The 10000-nt window shown below is 32.7% G+C and overlaps 1 protein-coding gene across 5 annotated transcripts in view; it reads left to right on the top strand.

Moving 5' to 3' along the window:
• Positions 1 to 834: 834 nt before the first annotated feature.
• Positions 835 to 10000, top strand: part of LOC145293051 (uncharacterized) — a 194114-nt gene continuing 184948 nt past the window's right edge. Inside the window, exon 1 of one of the 5 annotated variants that reach the window (XM_080139389.1) lies at positions 835 to 905. The gene's annotated coding sequence lies outside the window, so the exon portion shown is untranslated. Of the gene's footprint in view, positions 906 to 4837; positions 4934 to 5065; positions 5329 to 10000 lie in introns of those variants that run through there. The other 4 variants (XM_080139371.1, XM_080139400.1, XM_080139423.1 and 1 more) reach the window with 4 other exon arrangements.

Below are 10000 nucleotides of genomic sequence, written 5' to 3'. Positions count from 1 at the left end.
AAATCGCTTATTCTGGATTACACACACACACGCGCGCGTGCGCGCACATACACATACTGCACAAATAAACAAAAACCAGAACATTTTTAAATAACGGATAAAATACTTTTCCATGAATAAAGAATAAACAGAATTTTATCGCTACTGGTTTTATTTTATCATAATTTTTATGATATTTTTTTTACATCCTCATTACATGCCCTCCTCATTTATTCTTGAACCCTTAAAACGGCATTTTTATCAATTAAAGAACATCTTGACATGTTTTTAAACCTTTAATTATAAGTTTCTTTTTTCCAGTTTTATTTTTTTTACAGAATGTACTTTTTAAAGGTAAGATTGATTAAAAGTTTGGAATTCTTCAATTTTCCTTTTTTTTTTAACTTGGGTTTGCTATCATCACAAGTTTTAGATAAATGTACATGTTAAATCGTGTTTGTACTTAGATTAGATATTGCTTCGCTAAAATCCGGTAATGAGTTACAAGACCCAAAAGGCGATCGCACAAAATGAAACAATGCTTCTGAAGAAAACGAAAACGAAAGGCGCTGATTTATTTGTTGGATACTTGGATTTGGAACCGGACGTTCCAAATTTTATTAAAATGTTCTGTTTCAAACTCTTAACTTAGATTACTCATTTGTTTACTTGTGAAAACGTTCTGTTTACGTTCAGTAAGATAGCGGTGTTACCCACTTTATTCCCTTTTGCTCGATATAGGGTTAGAGAGTATTCATACAACTAAACGACAATCCTGCCGATAAAGATAGATAGAGAAAGAGGGGGGAAGAGAGAGACAGATCTTTCGCACTTCCAAACGTACTAAGTTTACCATGGCCCACTAGACTCTTTGTTTTTTTCTCCATCTACTTTACATTCTGCCATCATATGCTCACGTGTCGAAGGTATTTTTTTTAATTCTTTCTTTTTTCCTTTTTTATTTCTTTTTTTTATTTTATTTTCCGCTTGCACTGGTAAACTCTGCTTTTAACATTTTTATAGATTTTTCTTTTCAGATACCTTGCACGGAAATTAACTATTATTAAATGTTTCCTTTTTTTAACACAAGTACGGCATAATGCAAAATACCATTGAAGTTTAAAACTATTTGTGCGTACTTTAATCTATTATAACTATTATTGAATGTTTTGTTATTATTTTTTTTTTCCAAATAGGTCATAAAGCTAAATATATTGTTTTTTATTATTACATACCTTACATTTCGGGCTAATTTCTTGCCAACCATACCCACACTCACGAAATGGGGTGTCTATTGCGAAAGCCGTCCTTAACATAGGTAGATTGGGGGTGTCCATTCTGATTGCCGTTCTTAACATGAGGAGGTTGGTGGTTGGACTGAAACAACAGCAACAACAACTGTACTTTAATGTTTACGCAGGGGTGGTGGTGGTGGTGGTTGCTACCACCACGCAACGCCAGTTAACGGGTCCTGCTAGTCCTTAATAAAAACAAATAATTATATTTTGAACCAATTAGAAAACTTTCTGAATTTATTTGAATTTTTTTCTGGGAGCTCCCCAAACCCTTTAAAAACCAGATTTTCTTTAAATAAACTAGTGGAGCCCAGTTGACCTGAGAATACAGATCGGGGTCGCTGGCCTTTCCCTCGGCAACACATCTCCCCACTCACAAGCACACGAACATTAATGAACACACAGACACAGACACACGACTCTTCAACTTATTATCGTGTTTATTCATTGAAATATATCCAATTTATCTCACTGAAATATTTTACTAATACGAAATCAAATGAACAATTTTCAATAAATTATAAAAATGAGCAGAGAAGTCTTGAATACGATTTTACTGAGCCCTGATTGTCAAGAATGAATTCTTGGGTGGTACTTTCTACCCAAATCTCCAAGCAACCGAAACAGCAAGGAGACTCATCCTCATTTAAATAATGAGGGTAGATATTTACTTGGTGCCCACCTCAGCAAGATGTGACACAAGATTAGAAAGTGAAAATGTCCAACCAGCGCCCCTAAATGAGAGGCACTCTGGACGAGCAAAAACTACCCAGGCACGCCATCAGCATTCTCTAATAGGGGCGCCTCAGACAACAAGCAATTAACTTGCTCCACCCAAAAGCCAGGTGGTAAAGCCTGGGAGGGTTGACCTTCTAGGTAATATTCAAGCAGCATACTGCCGTCCGACAGATATTGGGCCAGTTCTTGGTCCCTCATCTGTTGGGCTGATTGTCAAGAACGGACTTGTGACTGCTGCGTTCTACCCAGTCTACAAGTAACCAAAGCAGCAAGGAGACTCATCCTTTCTGATATAAATGAGGGTAGCTATTTACTTGCTGCCCACCTCAGCAAGATGTGACATAAGGTCAGGAAAGTGTGGGTGTCAAGCAAGCTCCCCTAAAGGAAAGGCACTTTTGCCGAGCAAAAATTTCCTGGGTATCCCTGTCGGCATTCCCCGGTTGGGGCGCCTCAGGCAGCAAATGATAAATTTACCCCACATGAAAGCCGGGCAGCAAGGCCTGGGAGGGTCAACCTCCTAGGTAATAGCCAGGCGACCTTAGTCCGACAGGTACTGGGCCAGTTCCTGGCTCCACACTGTCAGGTTGATTGTCAAAAGCAGATTCTTGATTGGTATTTTCTACCCAATCTCCAAGCAACCGAAGCAGCAAAAAGACTCATCCTTACTGATATGAATGAAGGTAAATATTTATTTGCAATAAATTAAAATAAATATATACAAAATGTGGCACAAGGCTGAAAAGGAGGCTGGGGGTAATATTGACTCATCTAATACACTAGTGGGGATACCCGGCATTGCCCGAGTGTGGAGAGAGGGTGGGAATCAAAACAACGGAAAGCAGCCCAAGTGGAGAGAGGTAGTAAAAAAAAATTGGTAGTAGTGGGGTTCCCCAGTGTTGCCTCAGTGTGAAGAGGTGGGACAGTAAGAAACCCCATGAGAAAATGGCAATTGAACTGGAGGTAGAAAAAACTGTTATAAATTCAAGAAAGTGTTATTTAAAGTTAAAGAACATCAAATCACGTGTTGATAACATAATATAAAGGAAAAGAGATTGGAGAGGTGCAATAAAATTATTACATTACTGTAATGCTCTTTTCGTCTAAAAGACAGCTACAATACCAAATTGTCGAAGCCATTATCAGTCGAAGAAGTTGAGGTTAAGGGTACATGCAGAGTAAAATATCCTGCTAAAGTAATAGATTTGTGAAAAAATTTTCTTATCAGAAAACAGGACTTTCTTCCACTTCTCAACATCCCAGGTTTGGTATTCACAACCAAATCTTAAGCGGTCCATTTTGTGACGTGGAAGCAATCGAGGAATTTGTTTATGCTTTTTATTTACCATACCTTTTTTGTCGTAAGTGTCGTCTGATGGTTATTGGACTGCAATCAGCATCTGTAACCACCTTAATTTGACTAGAAGAAAGTCCTTTTTCATTCATAACAACCCGTCTGATTCTCCTACTCAATGCAGGAGAAATTGGGGGGGGGGCTACGAAGGATGTTGATTTTCCAAAATTCTAGGTGTTCTTTAGAAAGTTGCAAATAACAGTTTTACTGCGATTTACCTTAGCTGCTATCACTCGCTGTGACAAACCTTGCTTATGGAATCCTAGAATTCTAGAGCGCTCAACTTTGGTTATTTTTCTTGCTTTAGGCATGGTAACACCTTTACACAGTGATTGCTAATCTCTAACTAAACTAAAAACATAAGAATTACCATAAATCTAACAATTTATACCCTTACTTTTCTAATTTTGATTATGTGTAAAAAGCGTAATTTAATAAAAATTCAAAATTTTGAATAAAATGTTTGGAATGTAGCTTTTTGTTTCCATAACCTTTTAGATTGTAGTATTAGTAACCTTAAGTCGGAAGAGTTTAAAATCTATCCTTTAAAAAAATGGTTTCTTTTTAAAAATTTTTAAGTGGTCTTAAATTTTTGATCAGCAGTATATATATATATATATATATATATATATATATATATATATATATGTATGTGTGTGTGTGTGTGTGTGTGTGTGTGTGTGTGTATATATATATATACATATATATATATTAGTGTTGTGACGATTAATTGAAATCGGGAATCGGAAAAATTGGAAGATTTGAGGGTACCGAAATTGGTATCGGAATTGGAAAAATTGATGCCTATTTTCCGATGCCAAAACGATTCTTTTAATTGTCTTTTTTTATTTGATTTTGTTTAAAGCAAAATCTTCCATTGCTGGTAATAATGATAAAATAATAAACATTTATTGATTTTATAATATCAGTAAAGTTAAAATCGATAGATCACTCTCCATAAGTATATTCTGACGTTTAGGAAAATATGTGCATATTTAACATCTGTTTTTTTACGGAAATCGGGGAAAATAACAATTTTATAGTTAAATAATTAGAGATTTATAAATAATCGGAATCGGAAGCGGTAATTGTATCGGAATCGGGAATTTAGCACGGAATCGGTAATTGTATCGGAATCGGGAAAATATTGGAATCGTCCCATCACTAGTATATATATATATATACATATATATATATATATATATATATATATATATATATATATATATATATATATATATATATTTCCGAAGATTTTTGTATTCCTACACATCAACACATAGGAAGTAAATACAGAAAAGATATAAACATTTATGCATTTTTCGTATTGATTTTTTATCCATATAATATTTATATATATATATATATATATATTTATTTATTTATTTTTTTTTTTTTACATAGGCGTCATCACTTATCAAGGCCGATAGGCCACTCAAAGAGAGAGAGAGAGAGAGAGAGAGAGAAAGAAAGAGAAAGAGAGGGAGGGAGCTAGTAATTGAAAGTAAAAGAAAGTAAAAGTAAAGTAGACTGACGGAAGAAGAAAATTTCCATCAGTAAGTTACCAACAGTAAGTGTTTTTACGTTTATTTTTTCATTAAATTGCATATATATATATATATATATATATATATATATATATATATATATATATATATATTCATTTTCCAACGTAAATCCATCGGTGTTTCGTTTAAAAAAAAAATCTCTTCATATGCAAAGTTGCTCAGCTATTCTTATCATTTTTGTCGACGACGCCTCAATCCCAACCTCACGCCCAAAATGAATTACCGTAATGTTTTAATTCTATTCTTTTCTGCATTTTAGAAGAACAAACTGTGAGAAACATTAATATCAATTAATTTAATTATAAAAACTGAAATTTAAGATAAATAAATAGCAATTCAAATTTTGAAATCTTTTCCCTACTTGTCGTTAAAGTTGCAAGTTGGCTTCCGTGTTAAGGTAAGTATATAATATAATTCATTTGTCAGCACATTAAGCAGTGGCGGCTCTTGGCTAAAATTATTGGGAGTGCTGCTTCCTAAAATTATATTTTTTTAATAAATATAGAGTCATGCACATTTTTCAACTTTGCCATTGAACTTGCTAGAACACAGAAACTGATAACTTTTTTTTTTAATTTTGTAAATTTCACAAAATACAAATGTGTACATTTTTTCTCTACAAAAACAAACGAAAATAAAAACACATTAAAATACAATTTATTTATATATTCATTATAAAGTATGATTATTGAACTATATTTCACCCTTTATTCATATCAATCCTTTAATTTATGAAGCTCGATGTAACTACAGAGCATATACAACTAAATGACAAAAGATCCATATTCCAAATTTCAAGATGTTGTCCATCTTACTGTTTATTTCTTTAAGCATGTTAGAATTGAACATTTTAACATGCTTAAAGAAATAACAGTAACATGGACATCTTGAAATTTAGAATACAGATATTTTGTCATTTATTCATAATTTTATTTATAAATATTTTAAGAAATTACTTTTTATATCAAAAAAGAAATTGCTACTTTCTTACCTTCCCACAGGAGCAAAATAAGACACAAGATCTGTTTTAACTGTAGAAAACAATTTATTAAAATCGGATTTTAATGTAGCTTTCTTAAAAGGAGTAGCCTCACTCTAGAATGATTTCTCCCTTCTTAGATTTATTTTTAAGTTTTGCATATTATCTATTTCTAATATATATATATATATATATATATATATATATATATATATATATATATATATATATATATATATATGTGTGTGTGTGTGTGTGTGTGTGTGTGTGTGTGTGTGTGTGTGTGTGTGTGTGTGTGTGTGTGTGTGTGTGTGTGAGAGAGAGTATATGTATGCATATATATATATATATATTTATATATATATATATATATATATATATATATATATATATATATATATATATATATATATATATATATATATATATATATATATATATATATATACACACTTCAGAATAAAGTTCTCCAACAAATCACCTGGTATGGAAACCTGTGATTATATGTCTTGTTACCTTATGCCGTGGATGACAAAAAATACAGATTGGATTCCATTACCTCACCGCTACCAAAGACCTTCATTTCGGATTTTACCATGCAATTTGGATGTGAAATTCTATATCCTTTTCATTAATTTCCCTTACTCTATGATATCTAAATGCTTAAAAAAGTTTTAATTGTGATTTTCCACGTCTTACTGATTTTCGCAAATAAGGTGTAAACCATTTTAATTATTTGCTAATATTTTCTTGTCTGAAGAGTTAGTAGACATCGAAATCCTATAGGTTAAGGAGATATAATGTATCAAATGTATTCTTTGTCTTACATATAATAATAAAAATATTTTGATTTGAAATTTAACCATTTCACGACATAAATTTTTAAATTTATTGTAATACTTACACTTGATATATATATATATATATATATATATATATATATATATATATATATATATATATATATATATGTGCGTGTGTGCGTGTGTGCGTGTGTGTGTTTTATTTTATTTTTTTACCGTTTTATCTGTTTGGTTACATATGTTTTGGATCTTGGGCCATGTTTACGATCCAACAGCCTCATCAGACCTTACAGAAATGGTTGTTAGTATTTGAAAGAAGTGTTTTAGAGGAAATACGAGAAAAAAATACGGGGGGGAGATAATAAGGGGTAGGGGGCGGGTATCGACACTATTTAAGTTTTGAAGGTTAAAATACATTAGATTGTAGTGTGTGTGGGGGTAGCAGATTCAGGTAGACGTGGGTGGAGATATATTGATATAGGGAGAGGGAGGGGAGAGAGCATAGTAAAAAAGGGGGCGTAAGGAGGAGAGGGTAGAGGAATTTCAATTTTTAGGTTTTCAAATTTTGACTGCTTTTTGGCTGTTTAGCAAGGTATATGAAGTAGGTGTGAGAGAGAAGGGGAAGAGAAAGAGAGGGAGAGAGAAAGAGAAAGCGTTTTTGTAAGTGTCATATGTGTTTGACAAGTAAAAGGTTCCATTTAGAATGTTCGTAGTCGCCATAAGTCGACTTGTTAATTTCAGTTGACAATGAGTTGTTTTTAGGAAGTTAAGGGTTAATACATACGCCAATGCATGCGCATATACACATACATATAGACACATACATATGTACATTTCTACACATCCACATACAGACACATACGCACATACATACATATATATAAACAATGTATATGCAGACATACATGCATCTATATGCAGACATACACACACATACACACAACTCTTATACACATATACATACTCATGTACATATATATATACATACATATATACATATATATATATACCTGCATATATACATATACATGGAGATATAGATCTCCAGTAAGAAGTAGATATACATACATACATACATATACACACACATGTACCCATATACACGTATATAAAATTACATAAATATACATATTCATAAATTATAAATATACAGACACACACACACACACACACATATATATATATATATATATATATATATAGGCATGTATATATTTATACTAAGTAAATAAAGTAAAGTTAGGATAAATAAATAAATACTCGGGTGTAGTTAATAATGCGAGGTTAGGTAGACGCATTGTAAGATATGTTCAAAATACATGTTGTTGGTTTAATATTTAGGGGTCTGAATGTATTTGCTTTGCTTACTGGATAGGGATTAAGTTATAATGTCTAGAAAAAAACACATTCATCCAGTTTGACGTTGAAAGCTACTATCCAGCAATATCAAAAGAACTGTTTGACGAGGTCTTAGACTTTGCCTCACTACTCTCTGACCTACAACCATCCGAAATGCAGATTATCAAAATTTCTAGGGAAACAGTACTAATCAGCCAAGACACCCAATTGTCTAAGAAGAACCAACCCGGATCATTTAACCTCTCAATGAGGTTCTCTGGATTCAGCAGAAGCAACCGACCTAGTTGGTCTCTTCATTCTATTTAATCTCACAAAAACTATAGATAACAAAAATATTGGACTATATAGAGACGACGACCTTATCGTAGTTGAAAATTCAAATGCCCTAAATACGAAAAATTGAAAAAAAAATTTAACTCAAGAAATGAACAGAATAGGTCTAAAACTGAACATTAAGTCTAATGTAAAAACTGTTAATTTTCTCGATATAACTCTTAACCTTTAAAATAACTCATATGAACCTTACACTAAAGAGAATACTTACCCACTCTATATACACCCGCTATCGAACCACGCAAAACATATCATTAAACATGTCCCTACATCTATCGAAAAAAGACTTAGTACTAATTCCTCTAAACTTTAAATATTCAACAAACATAAAACATTTTATGAAAATGCCCTTAAAGTGGCCACTCAAACACCGTCTTTAATTACATTGAACCTAATTTCTCTAATACCCCAAACAAGAAAAATAGGGCCAGAAAAATAATTTGGTTCAATCCCCCTTCAATATAATGGTTAAAACGAAACTAAGCAAAAAAATTCTTTCAACTAATGAACAACCATTTTCCGCCCAATCACACACTGCACAAAATATTTAATAAAAACACAATTAAGCTTAGCTACAGCTGTACTGATAACCTAGAACAAATAATCAAGAAACACAATAGAAAATACTTAACAAGGATAAAAACACAAATAACACTAGCAGAAATAATTGTAACTGTACCAATAAATCCCAATGTCCACTTAATCAACAAGCCTACAAACAGAAGTAGTCTATAAAGCCACAATTGTACCTGAAGAAAACCCAAGCAACAAAAAAAAATACTATATTGGCTTGGCAGGCACCTCCTTTAAAGATAGATTTAGAGTACATAAATGCTCCTTCACAAACCCCAACCACCCTAACAAAACCTCATTAACTTCCCAATATCTAGATCTAATCCAAAATAACCACACACCAACCATTACGTGGGGAATTCTTAAAAAATCTAACGTATGTAAATCTTTAGACTCCCCATGCCTCCTCTGCCTGAAGGAAAACTTTTTATATTCAGTTTTAAAGATAGAGACACATTACTAAATAGAAAACATGAAATCACCATAAACTGCCGGCATTACAAATCCCACCCCCTTAGCAATTATATACCTTTCTGAAACATCCCTCAGACAACATACTTTTGGGCCCGCTGAATAATACACACAATACATCCATCTACCGCATACACCCAATTACTGTAACATCAACATAACCAAATCCCCTTGCTCCACCTTCCCCATGTCCTATATTACCTTACCCATCTACACATTCGTCTATCCATGAATCCAACTACCCCGCACTCACTTACTAATTACTACTAAAACTCTCCACATTTATATGGGTGTACATATGTTGCAATTTGTATTGATATCTGTATGTATATATGTGTACTTTTTGTAAGTATGCCAGAAATACAACTATCTTTAACGCACCTACTTACTTATCTGTATGCGTACATGTATCTTCATGTGTATATGTAAGTGTGTGTGCGAGCATGATCGGGTCTATGTATATATCCTTATATGTGTTTAGGTATATGTTTCTATGTGCGCGTGTATGGGTGTATGTGCTCATGGGTCGTGTGTATATACATGAATATATA

The sequence above is a fragment of the Euprymna scolopes genome, chromosome 2 (genome assembly GCF_053919585.1).
Source record: "Euprymna scolopes isolate OS-2025 chromosome 2, ASM5391958v1, whole genome shotgun sequence".
Taxonomy (NCBI): Eukaryota; Metazoa; Mollusca; class Cephalopoda; order Sepiida; family Sepiolidae; genus Euprymna; species Euprymna scolopes.
The sequence above is the reverse complement of the archived record's forward strand: the minus strand, read 5'-3'. Positions and strand labels throughout refer to the sequence as shown.